General features: G+C 42.1%; 1 protein-coding gene across 1 annotated transcript in view; it reads left to right on the top strand.

The window, feature by feature from the left end:
* Positions 1 to 13,034, top strand: part of PTPRZ1 (protein tyrosine phosphatase receptor type Z1) — a 348,294-nt gene that overhangs the window by 14,105 nt on the left and 321,155 nt on the right. The window lies entirely within an intron of this gene.

Raw genomic sequence — 13,034 nt, 5'->3', positions numbered from 1 at the left:
ATGGCATTAAAATGTGATTAGGGAGTGAGAAATGCAAATGTCAATAGTTTAATTAGTGCTATTCTTCCCCGAGAGATGACAACTAAAGAGAACTAAAAGATTACAGTCTAACAATCAAATACTATGATTTTTAAATTCTGTTGTTCAACCAGGGTAGATCGGGTCTTAGTTTCCTAATAAAACCACTGAATATTCAAATGATTCAATTAGTACAGTAATTCATAATCTCAACTGGACAGTGGTATTTTAATGTCTTATTTCATTACTAAAGCTGGTCAAAAAAATTAAATGTTCACCATTTTTTGAAGTCAACTTTGTTCATTACAAAGACCTTGATCCTGCAAAGGGATGCCTGTGGGCATAAGAATCTGTCCATGTGGATCCCTTTGCAGGATTGGGGCCAAAAGTTGTGGTGAAAGGTCTGACCAGCAAAAGATCAAATATATGTCAGCAGAGGTCCATGATCTATGTTCTTTTAAGTTTTATTTGGTTCTTAAATCAGATAGCAGTAACACTGGCCTCTGCCTTAGGATGTACCATTCTGTCAGTGTGTTCCCCTATCTCCCTACAGTGCACACAAACAATTAACAATAATGCCATTGAAATCTGTGCAACTCTAGGGTAAGTGAAAGGGGAATTTACTCTATGGAGTTAGCTAGTGACACTGTATGTCAAATCTATTTGCACAGAGCACCAAGTGGTAAGAATTAACGTGCACTGGGTATCATAAGTAGGTCACCCTGTGAAAAAAAAATAAAATAAAGTTTGTATTTTGCCCCAGCAGGTGGTTGACTTTAGATACAATACAGCTGGGGAATATTGTTAGTTTCACTATCTAGTATTTACATCGTTGAATATGCTACGCATACTGTGGATTTTTTTGTAGAATGTTGTTGCATTCTGCAAACTGTGTTATGAAGAGGCTTTACTTTGAGTAGTACTAGTAAAAACAGCTCCAGTAGCACACAATAACTACAAGCATAAACTAACCTTCCATACACATTGCTTACAAATCCTCTCTTGAATTTATTCTTCAATTGACTAATGATCAACACCACTGGCTATTATATTGGCCTGTTCCACCAATGCTTGGACTCCTCATCCTCACTGGACCATGAAATAACTAGATCTGTAATATCTGTGCCTGGACTCCTAGTCATCACTGGACTATGAATTGATAGAGCAGACCCAATCTAAGCTTGATTGCTGCAGCTGCAGCTTTTCTGTAGACTCAGGTTATGTCTACACTACAGAGGCACAGGTACGGCGCTGCAGCTGTGCTGCTGTAGCACTGTAGTGTAGACACTTGCTACAGTGACAGAAGGAGTTCTTCCATTGGCCTAGCAATGTCTACGCTGGGGCTTAGGTCTGCTTAACTAGAGGGGTGAATTTTTCAACCCCCTGAGTGAGGTAGCTAGGTCAACCTAAGGTTTAGATGTAGACCAGACCTTGCTGAAGGGTCTTCTCTTAAATAGGGCTCAACAGGCTTGGGAAAATAAAGGTTGGAAAGGAAAAGGTTGATCCTTGTTGAATTTCACTTACATTATTTACTTTTTCTTTGATACATATCAGAGCAAAGTTGTAAATGATTTTCTGTGTTTTCCAGACTGGGTTACTGCAATTTGCTCTATGTGGGGCTACATTTGAAGACCATTCATAAATTCAGCTGTTTCAGAATACAGCTACCGGCTTTCTTGACAATTTCATATACGTAGAGCATATTACATGGGTAGCCCATAGACTTCTCTGGCTTCCAGGGTTTATTTTGGTTGTCACTCAATGTGTCAATTTTAATGTATAAAGCCACATATGTTTTTGTTCTTGGCTATATTAGGCCTGATCCCACTGAAGTTAATGGCAGAGCTCATTTTGACTTCAATGGTGCAGCATAAAGTGTTCAGAGACTTTGGGTGAATTTTTCAAATGTGCCTGAGTGACATAGGAGCATGTCTCACTGAAACTCAAGGGTCTTGTGCTTTTCTGAAAATCCCCTCCTTTTTCTTCATGTTCTTTCACAGCTGTTGAGATCATCTGGAATTCTAGAATTAACACATCCTAGATTGTTAAACCTGCAGGCTAGTAGCATGGGATTCTCAGATAAGGGCCCTTGACTGGAACTTGCCTTTCCTGCTTATACAATGCAGTCTGAATCTGTTAGGTTTTTCAGCCTGCTCTGAGAGTTATCTCTTCATCTGGGCTTTAAGCTGATGGTGTGGACTAGCAGGAGCAGAGTTGTAGACAAAGTGGAGAAAGTGGTTTTCTTTTTTTAAGTTTGACATTGTGTTACTCTGTGTGTGATTGATTGATATTGTAAGTGTTCTGTATTTTCTGGTTTGGGCCCCAAGTGCTGTGAGGCATATTTTCATGAACTGGAAAATAAAATTAATAACTGTCAGCATGAATGATCAGAGTGTGGGATACACTATCAATCACAAATGAGCTACATTTCAAAGAGAGGCATATGGGTTCAGATGCACAACTCCTGTTAAAGTCAAAGCAAGGCAAGTGCCTTAGGGTATATCTCCACTCAAGTGTAAGCCTGGGCTCAGGCCCAAGCCCACCCCCCCTTCCGTTCACACACAAATGTACTAACCCAGGGCTCGGACACGGGGTCCCAGGACCCCGAGGGGCTGCCAAGTCTCAGCCCAGGTCAAGATTTAACTCAGGGTTTGAGCCCTATTGGTTTGCGGTGTAAATGGAACGCTGCTTGACTCAGGTCCTAGGAGTCCTCCAAAAAGTATCCCACAATCCCATGGGCCAAGTTCCTTTGTCCTCTCTATCCCAAGAATCTACTCTATTGAAAACAGAGGCAACCACCCAAAGCAGTTCAAAATTTCTGTGCAGGGTGGACAGTCACGTTTTCCTGCAGTGCACCACGGTCAACGGGCTACAGCATCCAGGTTTCAGGTGGGCACTAGGGAGTCTGGGATATGGTTGGTTTGACTCAGGTCTTCATGCTGCAGTGTGGATGCCAGTGACTCGGGTTTGAGCCTGGGCTAGAAAATTCTTAATCTAGGGTTAACAATCAGTGTAGATTCTCAAGCCCTGGGTTCTCTAACCCAGAGTCAGCTGACTCAAGTCCTACTAACCCTGGTCTTACATTGCAGTGTAAACATAGGCTAAGGCTCCAACCCTGCAAGCAAATCTGTGCACTGTCAGGGATCCCCCAATCGGGAATCTCTTGCAGGGTCCGGATTAAAAGCCCACTCACCCATTTGAAAATGTAGCAAATAAGGATTTTAAAAAAAAATAACATGGATATCCAGATGTACAATAAATGTCAGAAATCAATTAAAAAACAAACAAACTTGTGACGGTCCAGGAAGGGAAACTGTTTAATATTAAGTAAATTTGGTTTATTTTAAAACACATCACATTAGCATATGCAAGTGATTCTAGTCAGGGTTTTGAGGAATTTGTATGCTATTTACTTCACCCAGAAGGTGAATACTTTTAATGATGTAACATCTGCATTGTGTAGCATATAACTATTTAACAAGTGAAAGGGATAAGGAGGACTTGTGGGAGAGGGTTGTTTATGGCAAAGTTATATAGGCATCTTGTCTGTTGCTAGATTCAACCAGTTAGGTTTCAACAACAAGGTGCTCAGGTTTGAAGATAAAATATATGTTGATAAGGAGACTATGTGGCTTCTTGCCTATTCTTTGGGGCTTCTAGGATATTCCTACAATAGGTGGTGCTGCAAAGCTCAGTTTTAAGATTAATATTAATGACTTGCTTTTCACATTCTTGTGCACCTAATTAGATTCAAATCAAATGAAGTCACAGGTGCCTGGGGATAAAGAGAAAAATCTTATAGTGTAGTGTAATTGGCTCAGACAATGCATGCCTGTTAGGGGAGTTTTAAGCAGATGCAATGATTAATTGGTTATTTTTAAACTTCATGTGCAGTTTTCCAGCAGGACAGGTATTGTCATGCCAACTGGCTGACTCCACAGCAAAAACTATATGGCTGTATAAGACCAGTACAGCAGTGAAATGAAGAGATGACAATTTTACATACATATGGGGAGAATGCTTTGAGTTCAGTATGAAGCTGTAGTCAGTGGGGAGAGGCTAAGTGTACATTCCCAAGGTCTAGTGCATGCTGAATGTTGGCCCAAGGGGAGATATCATGAACGATGTCACAAAGACTAAAGTTCAACTTAGAATGTTGATGTCAGTGATTTAAAGGAAACTATTAGCAATTTGGCAAGTTGGGTTGTGATGAAAATACTTGGGGAGAGCACACTGGACAGTATGGGGACTCAGGGTTTATAATCAGCCACATGGAGCAGGGCAGAGGCGATCCATACCTGGCGATAGTGGGGAGGAGAGTGAGGGCAGCAGCTTCAACAGATGTTACTGAGCATGCTCAGTCCATGCATTCATGATCAGTACAAGTCAAGCTGTAACTCTGGGGTGGGGGACACATGACCCCATGTTCCCCGCCCCCCACGTGTCACCTCTGGAGCAGGGGATGAATGTAGAGTCTATCAGCCCCGCTGAGGGCAGTGGGCCCAGTGGCCTTCCCTCTCCAAGATTCCCACTCCATATGGGGACCAGCAGCAAGTTTTGGGAGCAGCTCATAAAAGGCCCTGGTCTTGGTGCCCTTCTGCTCTGAGCATCTCTCACTGGAAAGTAGCCTCCTCACCACCAGCAGCCTTCTAATGTCATCAGAACCTTTCAGCTTCAAAACCTGAACTCTCAACTTTCTTTTCATTTACTAAATTAGCAGTTCTCTAACTTTGTCACAGAGTGAACCACACCTTTGTAGAGACAGGTCTCCTCTCCTTCACAATCTGGCAACATCCCTGTGGCAACAGTGGTGGTTTATGTGGAGAAGTAAATATTAGGAAAGAACTTAGTATATCATTAATTATTGTATCTGGTTGAACACTTGGAAGTAAGGAGGAGCCAGCCAGCTTGTCATGAACCACCAACTGTTCTGTGAACCATAGTTTTGAAACTTCTCTATTTAAATGATAGACTCACTCTTTGCTTTGACCTCTTTCCATCTTTCTCCAATATCCACCTCCTCTCTGTGGCCAGACCTCACCCTCCCTGACCATCATGCTTTTCTCATCCCTCCCTTGCTTATCCTCTTCTCTCTCTCTCCCCCCCCCCCACTCATTTTGCTATTCCTTTACCCCCTCTGTGATGGGGTGTATAAACCCCTAGACAGGAAGAGGTTAAGAAGCAACTTTGGGCTCAGGAGGCCATGCCCCTCCACCCATGCCGAGCGTGCTCATGTTGGAGGTGGGTTTAAAAGGCAGACAGAGAGCCCACTTGAGGGCTGGCAGGCCAGAGAGAAGAATGTCTTCTGTGAGCTCCGGGGCAGGGCATGACTGGAACTCACACCAAGCTGGGGAATGGATGAACCACAGATCTGAGGACCAGCACCAGAGCAGGGAGCCCAGAAGGCAGAACCCCACAGGGATGGCTGGTAGCCAGCTGAGATGCAGAGAGAGGTAAGGATTGACCCAGGGAAGCTGATTTGAGGCGGATGCAAGGCCTTGCAGGTTAAGAGGAGCCAAACCAGACTCCCAGGACCCTAGGTCGGACACTGTAGAATGGGTGGGTCTGGGTTCCCCTACTCGGCCCCTGAACATATCCCCTAGGTGGGGTTTCCACCCTGAACTACACCCATTGCGGTAACTGCAGTCTTGGGTACTAACCACTAGTTGGGAGACCCTACCTCCTGACCACAACCTCCCAGCTCCTTATCTCCTATTAACTCATCCCTTCCATTCCTATTTCAATGAGCTAAAACATCATTTTAACACAATAAAAATGTACCCAAATCCCTAAACCAAGACACCCACAGAACTAGCAGAACAAACTCATGACAACACTTGGCCTCCATTTACCCTTCCCACTCCCTTTGTTTTTGTTGTGATTCATCATGTCTCTCTTTAAACTGTAGAAATGATCTGGGGCAGGGACCAGGTTCTTTGTCAGTAAAACAACTAGTGCATTTTGGGTGCTAAATGGATGATAATGGATGACTGAAGGTGTTTGTTTTAACAAATCATTTAGATGATTCATGTGATTAGTACTCAGAGCTCTGATTATCTTTATCATGTTAGGGCACTGGTACTGCAATAAAAAGAACAGCCGTAACAACACGCAGAGTTAATTAGTTTTTTTTGGCCAAGGGACTGCTCTGGGCATTCATGGACTTGCACACTTAGGAGCTTTTTACCATACACCTCTGCAATTTCCTTTTCAGATTATCTGCTCCCTGGAGACAGGGTATTTTACCTTTATGTCTGGTTCCCCCATTTCCAAGGTTTATGCCAGTTTTATGAGATGGGCTGAGAAGCAAAGTGAGACAGAAGCTTGTAATGTGTGTGCTACTCATTCTGCTCCCACTCCATCCTGCTTCTGCACATCTCATTTTCACTTCATTCCCTATTCTCCCTGAAGAACATGCTCTAGGGGTTGAAAGGGACACAAAAGGCAAGGAAGGAGGAGGGGCAAGTGGGTAAAGTGAAAAATATCAGTACAACAAAATGACAAGAAGAGGGGCAATTAGATGGATGGCAGAACATACAACTAGGGATAGAAGGGAGAAGATAACTTGGCCAGGACAAGCCAATAAAGGCAAAACCCCAAACTAAATAACTCCATGCCTGATTCATCTTGGGGGAGCTGTGCTTCAGCTGGAAAGCAAAGTGAAGCTTGATTCAAGCGATGCACAGTGGAAAGATAGCAACTCTAATCCTAGTAGAACATTGAGTTTTGATTGTGTTAATTACACAATGCACAGAGGGAGTAGGGCAGGTCTGTTCTTCATCTGGGTCTTTGCCAATGAATTATTAATGTTTTTAATTGAGTAATATTTGTAAAATGTTTTGAAGAAGAAAAGCACTACAAGTATTCTTATTGTTTCATATCATGCTAGTATGGTTTATTACAAGAACATTTAGGTGTTAAAAGGACACTTCAGGTTCAAAATTAAATTTTAAAATATATTGCCTTTACTGTGTTACAAATAATAGTCTTAGATGATTATAAGTGAGTGTATACTAAAAATCAAACTTTCTTTTCCCCACCTCTGCTACTTGCTTAGTCAGCTCATTTTAGTCAGCTGTGGTAATTAATGTAGACCTGTCGGATTACCCTTACGTTTCTAGTCAGTCTGGCATTCTCCTTCACAATGCACTAACATGTTGTTCCAAGCACTACTCAGGAATATTGTTAAATCCAAACCACAACCTTCCACTGAATTTTTTTAATGTAATGAAAACATTTGTATTAGTATTTGAATCTGTACAACTTCAACATTAAAAAAAAAAAAAACCTCCACAAAACCGAAACCCACACAGAACCCCCAAAACCCCAAACAACGCCTCCGAAATACAAGAAATAACAACCCAGACAAAAATCCCCAACCAACCCTTCCTTCTAAACCTTGAATTTTAGGCCTGAAATTACATTTTCAAACGTTCCTGTGTTAGAGTGTTTAAGGAGACCATGAGGATGGTTGTAAAACAAGAACTCACCATGCATCAGGTGCTGATAGGCCTCTAGTGCCTCTGAGTGCCACTTAGAAATCTCTTTCTAAATAAGAGCATTCAGTTGTTCCTTTTGGAGCCTTCAGATCTCAAAAGTGATTCTATATATAGGTATAAAACTAAGGCCCTGATCCTATATGAGAGACACACAGGTGAACCTCTGCAACCCTACTGAGCCCCATTGACGTCAATGAGTCTCCTTTCCGGCTTAGGGTTCCATTTGCATTCATCTCATTGCATGACAAGGGCCTAAAATGTTGCAAAGAACCAGTAATAAGGGTGTTTGGAAAATAGCTATGAAAATCTTTGCACAATTTTGAAAAAATACATGGTTCCAGGCCATTCTCCACTCCACTTCCTCACACAGAGAAGCCTGCACACATGGGCCTAGGCTTAGGGACGCAGCAGGAAAATGCTGCTGCTGCTGTAGCCCCCTCACACATGGAAAAGCCTAACAAGGGGGTTAACAAAACAGAGCTGGAAGGGATGAGGAGGCCAGATAACTTCTGCCAGACTTTTCCCACACTATGTTTTCAATCACTTATTCTATTTGCCTCCTCCATAGTTTGGAAGCTTCCTACCAGGGCCGGCTCCAGGCACCAGTTTGGCAAGCAGGTGCTTGGGGCGGCCACTCCGGAGAGGGGCGGCAGGTCCAGCTATTTGGCGGCAATTCGGCGGACGGTCCCTCACTCCCACTCGGAGCGAAGGACTTGCCGCCGCAGATCCCGATCGCGGCTTTTTTTTTTTGGCTGCTTGGGGCGGCCAAAACCCTGGAGCCGGCCCTGCTTCCTACAAGGGGATTCTTGAGGCATTCCGTGGTCTGGAGTGCCCCTGGAGGTGTCCAGGATGTGCAGTGAGCTAAGGGACGCTGGGCAGCAGAAAGGTGGGATGGGGCATTTGTATGGCTCTCCTTTGAAACCTGAGATCTGGGTGCCACAGATTTAGAAGGTGAACCTCTGGCCTCTTCCTGCTCTTACTCTGTCAGCAGAATTCCACAGAATCTCCACTAGTTACAACTCAAAATGTCCATTCCCCTACACAGGGGAGAATTTGCCTCTACACTAGTACAGAAATACATTCTTAGGGAACAGCTAATGCATTCTGAAGTCCTATCATGCAGTGGCATGTTGCTGTCTGCCCATCTTCTTCCTCTGTAGTGCTATTACAGCTATTTTGCTTATACCTTTTACAGGGAAGGGGAGGGTGGAGAGGGATAGAGTTTTTTAAAAAAGCTGTTCAATATTGTTTTTACACCATCTAATTGTTCTAGTAGGGACAGTTCCCTGATAACTCAGTTTGTTCTCTTCAACCCAGGAAGAGAGGAGGACTCCTCTCATGCTCTTGGGTGCTTGAAATCTCTCTCTTGCCCGCAGGGTAGCAGCTGGGCTTTGGTAACTGGGGCCAAGTTGAAGGGCTCTGCTTGCAGTAGGCTCTAGTTCTTCTTTTTCCTGACTGGGAAAAGACTCAGCAAGCAGGGTCCCCTCTTCTACGGAGGTAAATTCAGGTTGCCTGGGTGAGGCTCACCTGTCTGTGCTTCTCCTACTCCTACTATATTTTCAAAGTGCTAAAATTACATCACTTAAAACGTGGCTGGTGAAAAAGGAGGAAACTAGACTTCCGGCAGGTGGATCAACTCCTGCTGATTGACAGGTTTCAGAGTAGCAGGAGTTGATCCACCTGCTGGAAGTCTAGTTTCATCCTGGCCACTATGGACATAGAAGCCCTTTATACCAATATTCCACACAAAGATGGACTACAAGCTATCAGGTTTCAGAGTAGCAGCCGTGTTAGTCTGTATCTGCAAAAAGAACAGGAGTACTTGTGGCACCTTAGAGACTAACAAATTTATTAGAGCATAAGCTTTCGTGGGCTACTGCCCACTTCTTCGGATGCATATAGAGTGGAACATATATTGAGGAGATATATATACACATACAGAGAGCATGAATAGGTGGGAGTTGTCTTACCAACTCTGAGAGGCCAATTAAGTAAGAGAAATTTTTTTTTTGAAGTGATAATCAAGCTAGCCCAGTACAGACAGTTTGATAAGAAGTGTGAGAATACTTACAAGGGGAGATAGATTTAATGTTTGTAATGGCTCAGCCATTCCCAGTCTTTATTCAATCCTGAGTTGATTGTGTCTAGTTTGCATATCAATTCCAGCTCAGCAGTCTCTCGTTGGAGTCTGTTTTTGAAGTTTTTCTGTTGTAAGATAGCCACCCGCAGGTCTGTCATAGAATGGCCAGACACAATATTCACCTGCTGAAGTGAAAAAACAGATTGACAGAGCCAGAAGAGTACCCAGAAGTCACCTCCTACAAGACAGGCCCAACAAAGAAAATAACAGAACACCACTAGCTGTCACCTTCAGCCCCCAACTAAAACCTCTCCAGCGCATCATCAGAGATCTACAACCTGTCCTCAAAGATGATCCTTTACTCTCACAGATCTTGGGAGACAGACCTGTCCTCGCTTACAGACAACCCCCCAACCTAAAGCAAATACTCACCAGCAACCACACATCACTGAACAAAAACACTGACCCAGGAACCTATCCTTGTAACAAAGCCCGATGCCAACTCTGTCCACATATCTATTCAAGTGACATCATCATAGGACCTAATCACATCAGCCATACCATCAGGGGCTCATTCACCTGCACATCTACTAATGTGATATATGCCATCATGTGCCAGCAATGCCCCTCTGCCATGTACATTGGCCAAACCGGACAGTCTCTCCGCAAAAGAATTAATGGACACAAATCTGACATCAGGAATCATAATACTCAAAAACCAGCGGGGGAACACTTTAACCGGTCTGGTCATTCAATGACAGACCTGCGGGTGGCTATCTTACAACAGAAAAACTTCAAAAACAGACTCCAACGAGAGGCTGCTGAGCTGGAATTGATATGCAAATTAGATACAATCAATTTAGGATTGAATAAGGACTGGGAATGGCTGAGCCATTACAAACATTGAATCTATCTCCCCTTGTAAGTATTCTCACACTTCTTATTAAACTGTCTGTACTGAGCTAGCTTGATTATCACTTCAAAAGTTTTTTTTTCACTTACTTAATTGGCCTCTCAGAGTTGGTAAGACAACTCCCACCTGTTCATGCTCTCTGTATGTGTGTATATATATCTCCTCAATATATGTTCCATTCTATGCATCCGAAGAAGTGGGCTGTAGCCCACAAAAGCTTATGCTCTAATAAATTTGTTAGTCTCTAAGGTGCCACAAGTACTCCTGTTCTTCCTGCTGATTGTAGTTCTGAGTTGTCTCCACCATCAGCTGATGCGAGAATCAAATGTCAATTGCCTGATACTGTTAGAATTTCTGAGACACCTCATCAACCAGAACTTAGGTCTTTCCTTGTGTGTAACTTTGAGAAACAAGGCCATTCTTTCTGCACATCCTGGTTTGATGACTTTCAATGGCTCCATTATTCTGAAGTTAGTGGCAGTGTACTTTGTTTCTACTGTTATACAGCTTAAGGCAAAAACTACTTTTCACTAAGTACGCAGATGAATCTTTCATACAGTCTGGATTCTCTAATTGGAAAAAGGCTCAAGACAAATTTGAGAGGCACCAAGCATCTTTCTGTCACCATGAAACAGTTGATATTCTTCAAAAGTCCAAAAAGAACATTGATGATGTGCTAGCTTTTCAGTACTCTCCGAAGAAAAGAGGAAAAGCCTAATGAAAATTCTAAGTAGTGTATGTTATCCTGCCAGACAAGGACTTGTGCTGTGAGGCCATTATACTGAACAAGGTGAAAATATGCCCTCAAGTGGACAGGTTGACTTTATTCAACTGCTTCATTTGCAGGCAGAATCTGATCTTGATATTTTAAAGTGGCTAAAAAAGTTTAAAGACAAATTCACAATCCAGTTATCCCAAATGAGATAATGGAAATCATGGCTCTTAAAATTGTGAGGGATATTCCTGGAAAGTGCTATACAATTATGGTAGATGAAACAGACTATTCCAACAAAGAGCAAGTGGACTTATATCTGTGATATGTGGATTATAACATGAAGAGTTCACTGGATTGTACAATGCAGCCTGGACATCAGCAGATGTAATCATATCTGTATTTAAAAATATATTATTGAGTTTAAATCTGAGGATCAAGGCTATGACAAGGCTATGACAGTTCCACCAACATGTCATGCTTAGTATCAGGGTTAGCAATCAGATTGCAAAAGGAGGACCCACAAGTTACATATACTCATTGCTACAGGTGTGCTTTCATTTTGGCGTGCTAGGAGGCTATTTAAAATACTATTGGAGGAGATACTAAAAATTTTTTACCAAAAAATCATCATCAAGTTAATTTAAAAAATCACCCAAATGAGATGCTATATTTCAGGACATAAGATCTGAAGTGTTAAGTACATCACCAAGTATCCATGTCCTCTCTCCAACAAGATGGACTATCTGTGCAGAACCACTGTCTTCAATTTCTTAGCACTACCTTACTCGGTGTGCAACTTGGGAGGTTGTTATGGGTGCAATAGAAGATCTTGAAATGAGAGCTGAAATTGGTAGTATATCAGCTCCAAAATTATAACTTTATGTTTGGTATTAATCTAGGTTGAAAAGTCCTAAACGCGGTATACCATCTGTTCAAAACTCTCCAAACTTCATATGTTTCAGCAATAAAAGGCCAATCTCTTATGAAAACGACACTTAAGTCACTTCAGTTAATTCAATCAGATGAAAGCTACAATTTATTCTGGGAACAACTCCACCAGAAAAGTTAGAGATAATTAGCATGCCTGACCATCCAAGGAACACTCTAGTTTCCTCCTTTTTAACCAGCTACATTTTAAATGATTTCATTTTAGCACTTTGAAAATATACCCTTTTATTTTGTACATCACTTAGTCACTACTCACTTAGTAAGAATGACTTTGGATGGGAGAATTTAAAAAAAGAGTGTTCTGTGGCAAAATGAAACATTTAGCTGGCTTCTTGGTTTTCTATAGCTACTGTACTGTTTGTAGAACAGTTTAGAATATGGCAGAATGGAGAAAGGGAATAGCCGACACCTGATCTGTTGATTACACTGGAAAAATATGTAAATAGGCACAGCTGAACTTAGCTACCTAAATGTAGCAAAGGAATTTTATAAGTACATTACTTCAAAGTAACTGATTTTACATGTCCAATATTCAATCAACCTTGGAATAGAAATGCTACAAAATTATTCAAAATCTTGAAACTCTCATAATTTCAAACAGAACAAATGCAATTTCAAGAGGTGCTTCAGGTATATGGTTCTGATTTCAACCATGATCAAGGGATTACTCAGCTTCATCTATTGCAAGCCAACTGTTAGCATACAGAAAGGTTTTTGTTGCCAGTTCCCAAATCTCAGTTTGCTCAGCCAAGCTGAACATCAGGTGTTATTCAAAGTGGTGAAATTGATAAAAATGATTTTGGTGGAACCGGCAACCAGTGCTGTCAATGAGCATAGTTTCAGGGCTCTGTTTCTTTAAAA

The sequence above is a fragment of the Chrysemys picta genome, chromosome 1 (genome assembly GCF_011386835.1).
Source record: "Chrysemys picta bellii isolate R12L10 chromosome 1, ASM1138683v2, whole genome shotgun sequence".
Classification (NCBI taxonomy): Eukaryota; Metazoa; Chordata; order Testudines; family Emydidae; genus Chrysemys; species Chrysemys picta.
Note: the sequence above shows the minus strand (reverse complement) of the source record. Positions and strands in the feature narration are given on the sequence as shown.